Genomic DNA, 16,433 nt, shown 5'->3' with positions numbered 1-16,433 from the left:
CCTAATAGCAAAAACTTATTATGACTGTGAATACTCAATAACAATACTGATTCTATGACATATACTGATTCTTGTATTATGCATCCTCTTAAACTTTACTTCTCGAGCGGCAAATGAACATTATAACCATATAGAGCACAAATAAACTATAATTCCCTAGAAAGTAGTCCTTTTTCGTAGCTCAAACTTAAACTTGTTCCACTGTCAAGTGATCTCGCCCTCCAATCCAGGCACTCTTTCCCACATAACCATCCGTTCATGTCAATATTCTGCCTTCTTTCTTTGCTGCTCGAGCAACTGATCTGATAAGCGACAGTCCTTTCTTTGCCACACCAATAATACTGATGCGTGCACGAGTAAAACGGCGTAAATTAGTATACTAGTGTTAAGAATGGTTTATTTCTTAAATGTCAGGATGGAGTAAGTCTTGCCCTATGATAAGGTGGGATTTCCCTACCTAAAGAAACTAAGGATAGCCTGTGTCATTAAGTTCAACTCAAAAGTCCTTCTGTGTCCAAAACATATACTTGCCCTCACGACTAAAGATATACAATGTGTAGGGATGTCAGCAACCAAAGAAACAGAGTTCAAAATAATGTTCAGTGCTTCTTCCAGCTCCTGGAATATTTTTAAGCTTCCCCTTCCCCAGGTTCAAAACAGTTCCGCAAAAAGACTTTGGGGTTCCCTTTCCCAAGTTCAATACAGTTAAAAAAGTCTCTGGGTTTCCTTCATCAAGAAGGAAGCTCTTCTCAGCACTCAATGATGATTCCAAATCCACTTGGTAACCTTTCAGGCTTTTCAACAATTCACTTAGCTTGCCCTTCTCTTTAATCACTTTAACACTTGTTAGACAAAACAGCTTCCGTCTATTGACTTTCCCTGGTTCTCTCATAGTAGGGGTTACTCGGTCTAGATGCAGTTGTAGGACCACTCAGTCTACCCATTACAGGTCACGGAACCGATAAGCCTTGGCACTTTGTGATGTTCAGTTGCTCTCATTGGACTTCCTGGCCAACACAGGCTACCTCTGTGCACCGGTGTCATTAGTCCATGTTTGCTCCTGTTTTTCCTTGGCAGTCTCTTGTCTCTAACAGAACGAGACTTTCACACAACTCACTTTGTGGTGTCCATTTCTTGTAATCACCTTGCTTTCACACTTTCCAATAGTGTGTACCACTGACAAAATACATGAATACTCCTCCTTGAATCATCTGAGGGGAGATCACACTGGCTCCATTCTTGGCTATATATCCTGCCAAGTGGGTTAGGTGAGCCTTTCTGCATTTCCGTTGCAATCTATATAGGACAAGACACATTTTGAATAGATGTAGTTAGATGGAAGATTATCAGTTGGATTGCCGCTTTTGTAATGTAACTGGTGAGGTTGAAAGTCTTGGGCATCTAATGATACTTAGTCCTGCTCTTAAGGGGCAGAGATGTACGTTCTTAAGAAAATGTTGGCCTGCCCTAGAAGTGGGACGGGGTGACCAAGTTTGGCAGGAGTGTTTGTCGGGGAATACTACTTCCTCAGTAGTCTCCGTAATGACCTTTTTTAAATTTCTTAATTTAGATGAATTATGAATTTGTAAATTTTTGAAGTGTGATTGTTATTTATTTATTTTTAACTTTGTTTATTGAGCTTGACATAACAATAGAAGAGCGAGCAATAAGTAATATCTGCAATTACAATTTTATCACAAACAGTTGATATGCAGTAGTAACAATCAGGCAAGGGGACTGTCCCGTCATACAACATCTGAGATCCACACAAAGCAACAATCAGTGCCTCTGGTTCAGGTAGAGCTGGTGATAGGAGAAGAAGGTGCAGATGATCTGCCATAATCAATGGCTGAGATAAAGGAAATGTAAGAGCGGAACAGGGACTAGATGTTCCTGGGTTTAGACATCAAGGGCTGCTGAACGACCCAGGCTTCATCTGTGTCTGAGGCCCAGGCCACAGCATTTGAGCCACTGAGTGTGTAGGCGCCCGAGACCGGAGCCAATATAACAGGATACAATGTGCTGCAAGGAGCATGCAGAGCCCCGCCAGTTTTTTAGAGTCACAACCAAGACCAGGGAAATCATGAAAGAGACACTTTAGGAGGGATCAGGTAATATTGTGATCAAGGATATCAGACATGGTGGAGCAGACCCTCTCAAAGAATTGAGCCAGCCTCGGACAGGACCAGATAATGTCTATATATGTTGCATCTTCGAAGCCACATCTGGGGCATCTGGGGGAGTGGTCCTGCGACATGCGGTGTAATCTAATTGGGGCATAGTGAAATCTATGTAACGTTTTAAAATTGTATTTGTTTGAAGTGGGAATTAAATGATACATTGTGGGTGTGGGCGCATATACGGTTCCATATGCGCCCATCATATCAATCTCCAGGTCCTCCGCTAAGTAGCGTTGGAGTTTATCATACGGAGGAGTATCTCTGGACTGTAGTAAAGCGTATAATCTGGACACCTTGCCCCTGGAAGCATTGACATTCAGCAAGTATTGGGTCATCATGCGGTATGGTGGGAAAATTCAAGAACCTCCCCTTGAGAAATCGGCGGAGGCCCAAGTATTGAAGCCAGGAGGATGGTTTCCACCATAAGGTTTCCGGTAGGTCCGGCCATTGTAGGAAGCTACCCTGGTCGAAGACTTCTTGAATGGTTTCAAAGCCTGTAGCAGCCCAGTGGCGCACTATCAACGAGGGAATGCAGGTGGCTCCTGGGAGGAAATTCCAGAGAGGTAGGCTGCTGTGAAAGGGACGAGAAGTGCTGGGCATCTTCCATATTTTAGCCAGAGCCAGGAACGTGGTGCCTACAGGATCGAGTGGGTCACATTTAAGACATGGGGGAGAAAGGACCAGAGAGCGGATATCTCGCCCCTCGACCAAAAAACGCTGAAGCCTAATATGTGAAGGAGGGTTTGCAATGATAAACCAGTATGAAGCGAATTGCACCAACCAATATCTTTCAAAGTGGGGAGCACCGAAGCCGCCGCCATGCATGGGAACAGCCAATGAATCAAGTTTAAGGCAGACTGCCCCTGAGTGCCACAGGAATGTATTGATTGTGCGGTTTAGTGATTGAAAGAATTCTTTACCGGGCCACAGGGGTAGGTTAAGGAACCGATAAAGGAGTTGAGGGAGCACTATCATTTTTAAAATGCTGATCTTGCCAGCTAGGGAAATTGGGAGTTTTGCCCAGCCCAGACATTTCCTAGTTAGTGTAGTTAAGTATTTCTGATAACTAGCCTCAAACACTAAATTAGAGTGGCGGGCGATCACCACCCCGAGATAGGGGATTTCGGTTTGTGACCAGGTGAACCCCAGAGTATTGGGGAAGGGAAGCGTGGCATCAGTAAGTGAAAATAAAGTAGATTTAGAGCAGTCTACCCTGAGTCCCAATATCTGCTCAAAGTGTATGATGTCATCCAGGACAGGAGCTAGGTTGCGTGCTGGTGAGCGAATGAAGAGTAAAGCGTCATCAGCATGTAAGGAGATGATGTCTGGCTTCCCAGACAATCTCAGGCCCCGGTGAGAATGGATCTGTCGCAGCCTGTCCACCAGAGGTTCTATGGCAAAAAATCAGAGGGGAAAAGGGACAGCCCTGTCTCGTACCCCTGACAATACAAAAAAAAAGTGAACACCTGTCCTCGGTGCGGACCCTGGCCATCGGATCAGAGTATAGCAGTTCTACCAAGGACCGAAAACGGGGCACAAAATGACATTTCTTAAGGACTCGCCAGAGGTAGCTCCATGAGACAGAGCTAAAAGCCGAGGGTGGCTGCCACTGCCTGAGAATTTGGGTCAATTCGGCTGATAATGTTGAACAGATGTCGCAGGTTGAGGGAGGTGGACCTCCCAGGGATAAATCCTGACTGGTCTGGGTGGATAATGTAGGACATGTATGGGGTCATTCGCAGGGCTAGAATTTTGGGATAAATCTTATCATCGCAGTTAATGAGAGAGAGGGGCCGGTATGACCCGCATTGAGTGGGGGGTTTACCCGGTTTAAGTAGAACAGATATAATGGCCTCGTGAAGGGAGGGGGGAAGTTTACCCACCTCACATGACTCCTACCACAGTGCCAGCAACTGGGGGACCAGTCAGGATTTATATTGTTTATAAAATTCAACCGGGAGGCCGTCAGGACCAGGGGCTTTGCCTGAAGCTAGGGAGTCAATGGCCTCTGATATTTCAGTCGTAATAGGTATGTCGAGACAGCTGCTAGTCTCATCAGAGAGAATGGAGAGAGATAGGCTGGCTAAGTACGCGTCAACCTTAGCTGAAGGAACAATATCTACATTCGAGTATAGGGATTCATATAAAGAGAAGAATTCTGCATTAATATCCTGCAGAAGGAGGGCCAAGGTGCCATCAGGTTTCTCTATAGCCGGGATGTGGGGTGATCCCATCTCCTGGCAAAGGAGCCTTGCCAGAACACGGCCAGGCCGCTCCCACTCCCCATACCTCCGAGCAAGACAAGGGTTATCGATACATTTTCTTTCCCGTTCTGCATGCGTGCTGAATGTATCCAGTTCAATGCCAATATTGGAAAGGGTATAAGGGGTTGGCAAAAGGGCATACTGGGCCTCAAGGGAGGAGAGTGCATTTTTGCTCTTCGAGATGTCCCTACGGATCACTCGAAGAATCCCCGATTCTTTGGAAATAGCTATGCCCCTGATGTAAGCTTTTTTTTTTTTTTTAAACAATTTTTATTAATTTTATTTCAACAACCAACATAAACCAAACTTACAGTGCACATAATACCATTTAAATATACATCACTTTATCCTGTTGGATCCTGGTCGCTTGCCTCGTCATGCGAGGGCCCGAACAATTCAGCTATTAGTTGTTTCCAAGCAATCAAGGTCCCCGTCTCTCCCCCATCTCCCCCCGACATTGCTTGCTTCCTGCCATACTACAGCCTCTGCCCATTTCTGTAGATCTTTCCACCATTCTTCCATTCTTGGTCTGTGACATGCCTTCCACCCCATAGCGATTCTTCTCTTTGCAAAAAACATATGCCAGATCTTTCAATTTACTCACATGCTTGGGTTTACGTGGTCTAGGAAACCCACCTATTAGGCAAGCCCACACAGTGTCCACCACCATTTGGATCCCTTTTCCCTCCATCCTATGTGCTATTTCCCCCCAAAATCTCTCTATTATTAGGCATGACCAGAACATATACACCATTCCGGCGTTTTCTTTGTCACATTTGGGGCATGACTGTAGTCTTGCATTTTTAAATTTGGCTATCCTTAGGGGTGTCATATATGCTCTGTGGGTTATATATAGTTGTATCTGTTGTAATCTAGCATTTCTTGACACTTTTTTGTGGTACCCTTGAGCACGCTCCCACATCCCGTCACTCATTGGGGTACCCACTTCCTCTTCCCAGTCCTGTCTAAACTGTACCACTTCCTTCCCGGCTTTGGTCATCATCAATTCATATATTCTAGATATTTCATGTCCCCCCTCTGCTATGTCATATATTGTCTCTGTAGTGGCATCCGGCTCATCTGCTAGTACCACTTTGGACCATGTCTCTTTAATCCGCTGCACCACCCTATGGTATGTGATATACTGCCCCAAATGTAACCCTGTTTCCTCCACCAGCCCCTCAAAATTCTTTATATATCCCTCTTGCCACAGGTCACTCATTGTTGCTATTCCCACCGGTTGCCAGTGCTTCCTGATCATTAGTCTTAATTGCTTTTCTTCCCCCGCTAGCGCGACTAACGGGATCTGCGGGGAAGACGGGATGGGTTCTCCATTATCTGACAAGCCCTACGCCATATCTCCCATCCGAGTATCATCATCTTTGGGCGCTCTCCCATATCCGATCTGGGCAACCACATCATTTCTTTTCAGAAGAATGGGGCGCAGTCCAAACGGAACAACCTAGATTCCGAAGTCTTCTCCTCAGAGAGCCATTTGGCTACATATTGTAGTTGACTTGCTATATAATAAATCTCATAGTTTGGCAATTTTATACCCCCTTTCTCGTATGTGTTTTGTAGCTTCCAGGGGGCCACTCTGTTTCTTGTCCCATGCCAGAGGAATTCCCTGCATATGCTGTTTATTCTAACAAAGAATCGCCTAGGTATCAAATATGGGATATTTCCAAAATAGTGCAACAGTCTTGGCAACACCACCATTTTCAGCATTGCCCCCCGTCCCATCATCGCCAGGGGGAGCTTCGCCCAGAACTTCATACTATTTTCAATATTCTTAATAGCTTTCTCAGTATTGCGTTGATGCTCTGCTTCTACCGTATGATATATGTCTATCCTAAGATAGCGGAACCTGCTGACCTCCCATGGTATCTGCAGGATCGGTAACTGCTCTAATGGAATCCCTTTGTACCTGTCCAGTGGAAATACACAAGATGTTTTGGGGTTCACAGCTATGCCTGAGAGCCTTGCAAATCGCTCCAACACCTCCAGGATATACTGGAAGTTTTCTTCAGGGTAGCGTAAATACAGCAACATATCATCTTCATACAAAGAAATTAAATGCGGTTCCCCCTTTATGGCAATGCCAATTATGTCGTACTGCTGCCTCAAGTATATCGCCAGGGGCTCCAAGGCCAAGATGTGCAACATGGGGGACCAAGGGCATCCCTGCCTAGTGCCCTTGCTGAGCTGCCACCTCTCTGATATTACCGCTCCTGTTTTAACCCTGGCCAGCGACTCGCTATATAATAGTTTGGCCCATCTAAGATACCCCGGTCCTATCCCATAATTGGTCAGGGCCGCAATCAGCCATGGCTATTTGACTGAGTCAAAGGCCTTTATTGCATCCAACGAAACTATTGCCATCTCACCCGCATCCCCGTTTGCATGTTCAATGACCCGGTGGAGTCGCCTAAGATTGTTGGATATGTTCCTGTTGGGGACATAGCCTGTCTGGTCGGGGTGTATTAATTTGTTAATGACTCTTCTTATTCTATTTGCCAGGACCCCTGTTAATATTTTACTGTCCTGGTTCAACATCGACAGGGGTCTGTAGGAGCTGCACTCACAACCAGGCTTATTGGGTTTGGGAAGCGGTATGATAATCGCCTTTCTTAGGGACTCTGGTAATCTTCCGACTTCATATGCATCATTTAGCATCTCTAAAAGTGGGGGGGGGGAGTTCCTCATTTTTGTACGTCTTATAAAATTCGCTGGGGAGTCCGTCAGACCCTGTAGTCTTACTAGTAGGTAGTTGCCTACCTACTTCTTCTAATTCCTCTAGAGTGATCGGTGCGTCTAGCTCCTCTCGCTCTTCTGCACTAATCTGCGGCAATCCAATATCCTCCAGTGTTTCCTTTATTTCCTTTCCGTCTCTGTCTTCCGCATCTCCATACAGGATACGGTAATAGTCCACAAATTCCTGATTAACTCCCTCTTGTGTGTCTACTACACTCCCATCTTCTTTCGCTATCGTTCTGATTATGGGTCAGGGAGTCTCATTTTTATATAGCCATGCCAGGACTCTCCCTGGTTTGTCTCCCCCTGCATGCTGCCTCTCTATGTATTTTTTATAGTTAAGGTCACACAACCTTTCCAAGTATCCCGCGCATTTCTGCTGAAGCCTAAATATCGTTTCATTACTTTCCTTAGTGTTACTTCCCCTTTTCAGTGCTGTTTCTAGCTCTGTTTCCGCTTCCTGTAGGTCAGCCAGAATCCCTCTTTGTAGCCCTTTGGACTTAGCTATGGCTATCCCTCTCACTACTAGTTTAAAAGCTTCCCAGAGCATACCCGCTGTCTTCACACTACACGTATTGATCTCATAATAGCTTATTATTTCCTCTCTCATGTCCTCCCTAAACATATCATCTTTCAACGCCTCTGCTTGGAGGCGCCATGTCGGTATCTTAGCTCTCAGGGATCGGTATTGCCATACTAGTATCAACGGCGAATGGTCAGAGGACCCTCGCTTTGTATTCTGCCTGCGTTACTTCTATCATTAATTCATGTGTAACAAACACATAATCCAATCTAGTGTGTAAGTTCTGGGGGCTGAATAGTGCGAGTATTGTCTATACTGTAGATGGTGTGACCTCCATGCACCGTCTAACCCGAAATCCGTTAACAGAGACTGCAATGCCCTGGCAGCTGGGGTGGGTCTATCTATTTTGGCATCTGATCTGTCCATTTTCGGGTCCAATACACAATTGAAATCTCCTCCCCAAATCACCGCCCCCCCAAAGCTCACGCTAAGTTTGCTATATAGAGTCCTGAAGTATGCCGCTGTATCCTGATTCGGTGCATATGTATTTATAATACATATTTACTTGTTTTCCACTGACCCCTGCATTATTACCATCCTCCCGTCTGGCTCGACCGTGGAGTGCAGCAACTGAAACGGGACATGCGGCGCAACCCAGGTGATCACCCCTCTGGCATAGGCTGAATACACTGCGCCCACGACAGTCCCCCTTCACTTCCTTCGGACCACTTCCAGCTTTTCTTGCATTACATGAGTTTCTTGCAGCAAGGCTATGTCTATTTTCTGCCTACGCAGGTACATCATAACCTTATTTCTTTTTAATTAGCTATTGAGCCCCCTGACATTCCAGGTAACTACTTTAAGGTCTCCCATGACATATTAAGTTCCTGCTCTTCCCTCCACAAGTACAGTCCAAATCTTATCTTTTCAGGGTGTACCCCAACTTAAACCTTCTCCAACCATTTCAACCCCTCCCTCCCCCTTTCCTCCTCAACTACAAAACACTGCACCCAACCCCTTCCCTGCCTCCTCCCTACCCGTCCCCAACTGGTGCCCAGCTCCATCCCTGGATCTCAGGCTCCCCCGCATTTGGTCCTGCGTCAGGAACCCAGCAGGGTGTCACCGGTCTACCGGTAACCTAACTGATCTGTTTGTGGGGGTGTGAGGGCTTGTTCCGTTAGGCTCCCGCTCCGTTTACTAAGTTCTCATATGCAAGGATCCTATATATACAGTGCTGGTCGCTCTATTCCAACAGGCTGTTGTTAATACTATATTCTAGTCCCAGTGTCTGAGGCTGTAGTGCCCTAGGCACCACAGTCTCCATGCAACTTATCTGCGCCATCTTCCTTCTGGATGCCCAATTCCTGGTGGCAGCTCTGCGTGTCCAGCCATTCTGTCGCATCCTCCGGGGTATCGAAAAACAATGTTCTGTTTCTGTGGAACACTTTCAACTTCGCAGGGTAAATCAGCATATACTTGTAACCCGCTTCTCGCAATCTTCTCTTCACTGCACCAAAGTTCATGCATCGTCGTTGTACCTGCAGAGTGTAGTCCGGGTATGCCGTTATATTTACTGACGCCCTTTGTATTGTTCCTCCTTTCCGAAAATGTTCTAGGATTCTCTCTCGGTCTCGATAGTTCAGGATCTTGGCAATCACTGGCCTAGGGGGGGCACCCGGTGGTGGCTTCCTCGTCAGGGCCCTGTGCGCTCGTTCCACCACAAACCCCTGGGACAGCACTCCGCCCGTTATCTCCTGCAGCAGCATTGATTCGATGTATTCTGTGGGGTTGGAGCCCTCGGCTCCTTCCGGCAGTCCCACAATGCGTATGTTGTTCCTTCGGGCGCGTCCCTCCGCTTCCTCCGCCCTACTTTCCAGATTGCCCACGCGTTGATCTAGGGCATGGAGCTCCGATTTGTGGGATGCGCATGCAGCTGTGTTCGGGGCCACTTCCTTCTCTAGGTCGCCTGTTCGTTCTGCTAGCGCCCTAACGTCTTGTCGGAGGAGATTCACCTCTTCCTGTACTGCCCCAACTTTGAGCTCCAGTGCCGCCTTCAATTTGACCATGGCCAATTCCAATTTGGTTTCCCAAGCAACTTTCAAGTCTGCAATTGCCGCAAGGATCTCCTGGTCTTTGCTCATGGCCTCTGTGCTCACAGTGGGGGGTTCTCTCCTTGCTCTTGGCCCCCTCTGCCGCCGTCGGTGTTCTGGCGTATTCATCAAGCGTGGGCTGTTTGCCTTTTGTCTTGGGCAATTTGTTGGCCATCTTGCTGTTTCTGGGCCTGTGTGTACCAGACCCACCACGTTCTAGTTTTTGGCCTCCGTTGAGTAGGTCTTTGGTTGGCAACTAGACCTGGGTGAGCTGGGGTTGAGGGTTTCCTAATGCCACCGGGTCTGCGGCTGGAGTGGAGTGTGTCCTCTTGCGCAGCTGTGCATTGGCTATTTCTGTTTCCTTCTGTGCCCCCACTCCTACCGGTCCAGGTTCGTGGCTACACCCCCAGTTGCCTGCGAGTCTCACTGGGTGTCGTTGCGGGCTCGGCGTTCTGAGGCCGTGCATACAGTTAGGTCGCAGGTGCAGCCTGCCCAATTGCGTGGTATCCTGTGGTGCTATCTGACTCAGTTGGGCCGCTTGTCACACGATGGCCCCCTTCTCTCCGGACCGTGCAGGTGTTATAGTGTGAGTCGGGCGGATGGTTACTCCGAGGAGTACGTTGCCCTGATCCTCAGCTGGGGCTCAGTGTTGCTCGCCTGTTGCGCGCTGCGCCCCAGGAAGTACTTCTCGTTATCCGACAATGTGGTGTCTCATAGATTGTCCCATGCACCTTTGGGGGGCTATGCGCTTGCCGGGCACTTCCCTTAGAGTGACCCCTCAGTATTCGCCGGTACGGCCTCTGCTGCCGCCTATTGCACTGTCCGCGCCTGCACTCCACTGTCCCCGGCAGGCGCATTCTGCAGTACTCGTGGGCACACCCTGTCCGGCTCCCAATCTCACCCCCCCTGTGCCATTAACTCGCATCCACCTCTGGTGTTAAATCAATGCACTTTGCAGTAGCAAGGCAGGGGCCTCAGGGATCCCACCGCCCGTTCTTTTGTTTGTGCTGGCAGGGCGCCATTTTGTTGGTGCTCATTAAATGCGTGCTGCCCTCGGTCCGACTTTGTTCATAATCTACTGTTCGCAGAATACAACGTTCCCCTCCGTGGGGCCCGCTACATTATCATCTGCCCACTTTCCACTGCGAGCGTCGCTTCTGCCCCGGGACATTCGCTTTCCCCCACCACGGCTCCACAGCCTCTGAGCCGCTCCAAGTCGCTCCGCCTGCCGCATGAGCAGCGCTCCTCTTGCAACAATGTTTCTATGTAAATTGGCCTCAGCCGCTGGCCCACTGCCAAGACGCAGGCAAAGTGTGCGGGCGCCCAGCCGGGCTTCGCGATCTTCTGCAACACCGTCAGCTGTGAAGCAGTCCTTTGTTCGTGCTGGCCATCTTGTTTCCGATCGTTCCCTTCCGATGCAAACTTGCGATACGCCCGTTCTATGGACGTTCTGTCCATTAGGCCTCCAGACTGCCCATGATTGCGCACGGCAGATTCATGTATCTTTTCCTCCGTTTGTGAGCGCCAGTGCTTGCTCTGAACTTAGTCTTTTATCAGGTTCTTCACGGATCAGCCGGAGCCCTGTAGGAAACACGTCCTACTCCATGGCCTCGTAGCCACGGCCCCCGATGTAAGCTTTGAATGATTCCCAAAGGGTGGCTTGTGTGCAGACCGAACCTGTATTTAGCTCAAAATACTCATTGATAGCGGATTCTAGGTCCGCCATAAAGGCTGTGTCTGTTAGAGACTGTGGTTTCATTCTCCACGTTCAAGTCTTAATACGATATGTACCCCAACTAAGGGAGATGGTCACCAGGGAATGGTCTGAGTGCGTCCTGGGGAGAATTGACATATGTGTGATGTTCCTAATAATTATGTCTGATATAAGCCACCTATCGATCCTGGAATGTGAATCATGTACAGAAGAGTAGCTGGAATACATTTGGGAATCAGGGTACACTAATCTCCATGCATCCGAGACCGCCAGTTGGGACTGAGCATCAATAATAACCTTAGCCGCTCTGGAAAGTTGACAGGGCCTGGTACCTGACCTATCCCAGTGCACGTCGAGGATGGTATTGAAATCCCCTCCCTAGAGGATCGGCACAAGGGGGAATCTGGCAAGCAGGGAAGCCAGGTGCGTATAGAACCCGGGGTCATCAATGTTCGGCCAGTAGATATTGAGTAGCACAATCTCTTTGTTATGCAGCGCACCATAGAGAAGGACATATCGCCCCAAGGGGTCTACATGAGTCACACTGTGCTGAAACTTAATACTCCTGTGAATCAGAATCATGACTCCCCTATTTTGGTGGAGTAATCAGTGTAATATCTCTGGGGGGCCCATACCTTTGCAAATCGTTCACACCCCTCAGCACAAGCATGTGTCTCCTGTAAGAAAAGTATTTTCACACCATGTCATTCAACATATAATTGCACATTACGCATCCTCCTGTAATTCCCTAGTCCCCTTACATTCAAGCTCATGCAAACCATGTTGTTATCAGCCATTGAGGTAGTCACGAAATATGAGTATCACAAGGTGTTGGATCATAATACGGGGGTCTGAGCCTAAAAAACAGTGATCATATACCTCAATGAAGTGCATACAACTTAACATAATCACACACTCTACTTCTTCTTTGCGTGTCAAGCATTTTCCAACAAAACTCCCATCCCTTCCCACCCCCACCCACAGCCCACTCCCAATCAGAGGAGTGAAAACCCAACTCCCATCTAATAGAAACAAAAACTGCGGCATCAATGCCTGGGGGCCGGTGCACTGGCCGGGGTGGAGGCACCTCCGAAGCTGGGAACAATTTAAGGATTGTCATGGTACTTAACACCAGTTTTGGGCAATACAGGTGGTTAAAGCATAACAGTGCGGTCAAACAATGAATGAGTAGAGATCAACATTCAGCACAAGGTTAGACTGATAGGAGTTCTGGACCAGGGGGTCACTGAGACCTGTCACACATTTTCCGGTACTGTATATAACATGGTTGTGGTCACCAGGGTAGGTAACATCAGCCGGGGAAATGCTCATCAATACATTTTGATGCCTCTTCTGAAATTGTGAAGAAAAAGACTTGATTTGAGTGTTCGATCCTTGATACCGAGAAGTCAGGATATAGGTGGATCCTGGAGGATCCCAGGAAGAGTTCTCCTTTAGCCCTCGCAGCCCTGAGCAATGTATCTCGATCTCGGTAGTTCAAAACTCTCGCAATGATGGGGCGTGGAGGTGCACCTGGCTTTGGTTTGGCGGTCAGGGCACGATGGGCCCTCTCTATCGCAAACTGTGGGGAGAGCTTCGGGGAGTCCAGCAACGCTAATAAGGTGTGTTCAACATAGTCCTCCATGTTGCCTTAAATTATGTCTTCTGGGACCCCAATGATGCGAAGATTGTTACACCTTGAGTGTGATTCAAGATCCTCGTTCTTTTTAGCAACCTCAAGCACCTGTCTGGATAGTGTGGAGACCTCCGCCCGGAGGGCAGCAATGTCATCTTTTGCAATACCCACCCTAGACTCGACTTCTGTGACCCGACCATCGGTTTTCTCCATGTGGGCTTTGATGGACGATATGGTTCCATTTATATCAATGAGTTTGGAGTGGAGGGTGGTGAACCCTTCTCGCATGAATTCCATCATCTTCTGCGACTCAGCGGATTCCGGAGGTGCTGACATGGTAGGCTCAGATTCCGGGACGACTTCAGTCGGCTTGGATGGAGCTTTCGCGAACATGCTGATGGAACTTTGTTTTTTGTTGGCCCCTTTTGGCATGGTCCCAGCGGGTTCCCTGCTCAGAGATCGAACAGTACAGGGAAAGTGCAGGTGGTCTCACAGATCATGCGTCTCGTTTAAGTTGTAAGAGAATATAAGGACGAGTGGCCTGGGGTGAAGAGCCGGAGAACTCCAGATCACAGTTTTTGAATAAATCGCCAGCCCGGCTGTGGTGGGCGAGCCTGTGTCAGGTTACGCAATGAATGTTGGAGCGGACCCTCAGGCAGGGCCATGGTGCCTGAGAGTCTTGTGTGTAGACCCAGTGTAAAGTCTCAGAGACCGGGACCCAAAAGGGGGCATGTGCAGTGTACCTCAGGGCCTGTAGGTATACTCGAGGTGAAAGCCAAGATGGTTGCGCACTCCTTAAGTGGTGGGGAGGAGGCAAGCTGGCCTGCATGAAGTTGTTTGGTAGCAGAAGTAGAAAATAAGTAGTCTGTCTAAAGCAGGTATTGAACAGACTTGCGAGCATCCATATCCAGAGACGTAGGGGAGACCAGTAGTATGGTACGAACCGTTGGTGGGTGGCATAAGCAGGCTGTTTCGCGTATGGATGTGCAGCCCCCCCCCCGACAATGCTACATGAGACAGGACCAAGATATGCGCCGAGGGACCCAGGCAATCTAGGGAGGCTCCCTATGTAGTTCTTGGATGCGAGGACTCTAAGAAATTAGAGTTGATAATTGAATTACATTAATAGTAGTGGCAGATCAAGCGCTATTGTCTATTACAGCAGATACCATGCGTATCCACTTGATTGTGCCCTGCCAGGTCTTGAAGGGGGAGCAACAATTCCCCAGCCCCCACGGCATTGGTTAGCCGGTGACGAAGGGGAACGTGTGAGCACCGTTACTCATTGATGTGTGGCAGAGTATGCAGGGGCCCTAGCCTGGATCAGAAAATGTAGGCCAAACAGTCATGGCAAAGAAGACTGGAGTAGGGACCCAGCCGCACGCCCGCGGCATGAGTGGCAAGAGGGAGGGGGATGAGCCCCCAGATGGAGCATGCGGTGGACTCACCGTAGTAATTAGTGAGGCGTCTTCTTTCCAGGTGAGGACCCAGCAAGGCTGTCATTCTCCACGGGCAGGTCAGGTGAGTATGGGCTGGGCTCCCACGTCGGTAGAGCGGGCAAGCGGTCCGGCGGGCAGCCCGCCCCACAAAGTCACGGTGGGGAGGACCGACGCAATAAATACCTCCAGGCTGCCCTCAGTAGACCCAGGCTACGGCCCAGACCACGACCACGACAGGACGCCGGGGGGGACAGCAGCATCTGGGGGCAGCAGGCGAAAGGAGCTCACTAGCCCCTGCCGGGATAAGGGGCAAGTGTCGCGCCCCACAGACAGCGAGGCGAACAATGGCAAACATCCACACGCCCATCCCCCACAGAAGGCCTCGCAGCCACAGAGCCTCCCAGTGCAGGAGGTGGGTCCCGCCGGACGTGGAAGTTGGATCCAGGTGATGACATCCCACAGTCCTTCAAAAAAACAGCAGAAACTGCAGAACAGCGTGATCTTGCAGTCCAAGATTCAAATGGTGACTGAAGAGGATTCCGAGCAATTAACCCACAATCTGCTATTAGCAAATTTCGTCGGACTGCCGCATATATTGCCAAGGATGCAGTCACCCAGCATGGAGCTCCTTTTCAGGAAGCCATACTCCATCAAGAGCAACAGCACCCCCCCAAGTGTGATGGTTATTAACATAGTGGTTACTTATTTTATTTTTTTCTTCTTTATTTCTTTTTTCTTTACGCATTTTCTTCTTCTATAATATTTTTTAAAGTGATGAAATGTTTGTTCTTTTATGATATTGGTGTGAGCATCGTTACTCATTGATGTGTGGCAGAGTATGCAGGGGGCCCCAGCCCGGATCAGAAAATGTAGACCAAACAGTCATGGCAAAGAAGACTGGAGTAGGGACCCAGCCGCACGCTCGCGGCACCAGTGGCAAGAGGGAGGGGATGAGCCCACATATGAAGCGTGCAGTGGACTCACCGTAGTAATTAGGGAGGCGTCTTCTTTCCAGGTGAGGACCCAGCAAGGCTGTGATTCTCCAAGGGCAGATCGGGTGAGTACGGGCTGGGCTCCCACGTCGGTAGAGCGGGCAAGTGGTCTGGCGAGCAGCCCACCCCCCAAGTCGCGGTCGGGAGGACCGCCGCAATAAAGACCTCCGGGCCACCCTCAGTAGACCCGGGCTCTGGCCCAGACCACGACCACGACAGGATGCCGTATGATGCCGAGGGAGGGGCAGCAGCACCTGGGGCAGCAGCCGAAAGGAACTCACTAGCCCCCGCCGGGATAAGGGGCAAGTGTCGTGCCCAACAGACAGCGAACAACCACACGCCCCTCCCCCACAGCAGCCCTCACAGCCACAGAGCCTCCCAGTGCAGGAGGCGGGTCCCGCCGGACGTGGAAGTTGGATCCAGGGGACGACATCCCACGGTCCTTCAAAAAACTGCAGAAACTGCAGAACGACACGATATTGCAGTCCAAGATTCATATGGTGACTGAAGAGCATTCTGAGCAATTAACACACAGTCTTCCATTAGCACATTTCGTCGTACTGGTGCATATATTGCCAAGGATGCAGTCACCCAGCACGGAGCTCCTTTTCAGGCAGCCATACTCCGTCAAGCGCAACAGCGCCCCCCAAGTGAGATGGTTATTAATATAGTGGTTATTTATTTTATTTTTTCTTCTTTCTTTCTTTTTTCTTTAGGCATTTTCTTCTTCTATAATTTTAAAAAGTGATGAAATGTTTGTTCTTTTATGATATTTGAATGTGTGTTCTATGTATTGGGTGGTAGCGCTTCTCTGAGCTCCGTTTGACTGAGGGAAATCACC

The 16,433-nt window shown here is 48.9% G+C and overlaps 1 long non-coding RNA gene across 1 annotated transcript in view; it reads right to left on the bottom strand.

Annotated features, from left to right (window-relative positions):
• LOC138510465 (uncharacterized) overlaps window positions 1-16,196 on the bottom strand; it is a 39,244-nt gene extending 23,048 nt beyond the window's left edge. Inside the window, exon 1 of the long non-coding RNA XR_011280394.1 lies at window positions 15,585-16,196. This is a non-coding gene — a long non-coding RNA (uncharacterized lncRNA). The remainder of the gene's footprint in view (window positions 1-15,584) is intronic.
• Window positions 16,197-16,433: the final 237 nt, after the last annotated feature.

Source organism: Ambystoma mexicanum, chromosome 6p (genome assembly GCF_040938575.1).
Source record: "Ambystoma mexicanum isolate Mex_15411 chromosome 6p, UKY_AmexF1_1, whole genome shotgun sequence".
NCBI lineage: Eukaryota > Metazoa > Chordata > Amphibia > Caudata > Ambystomatidae > Ambystoma > Ambystoma mexicanum.
The sequence above is the reverse complement of the archived record's forward strand: the minus strand, read 5'-3'. Positions and strand labels throughout refer to the sequence as shown.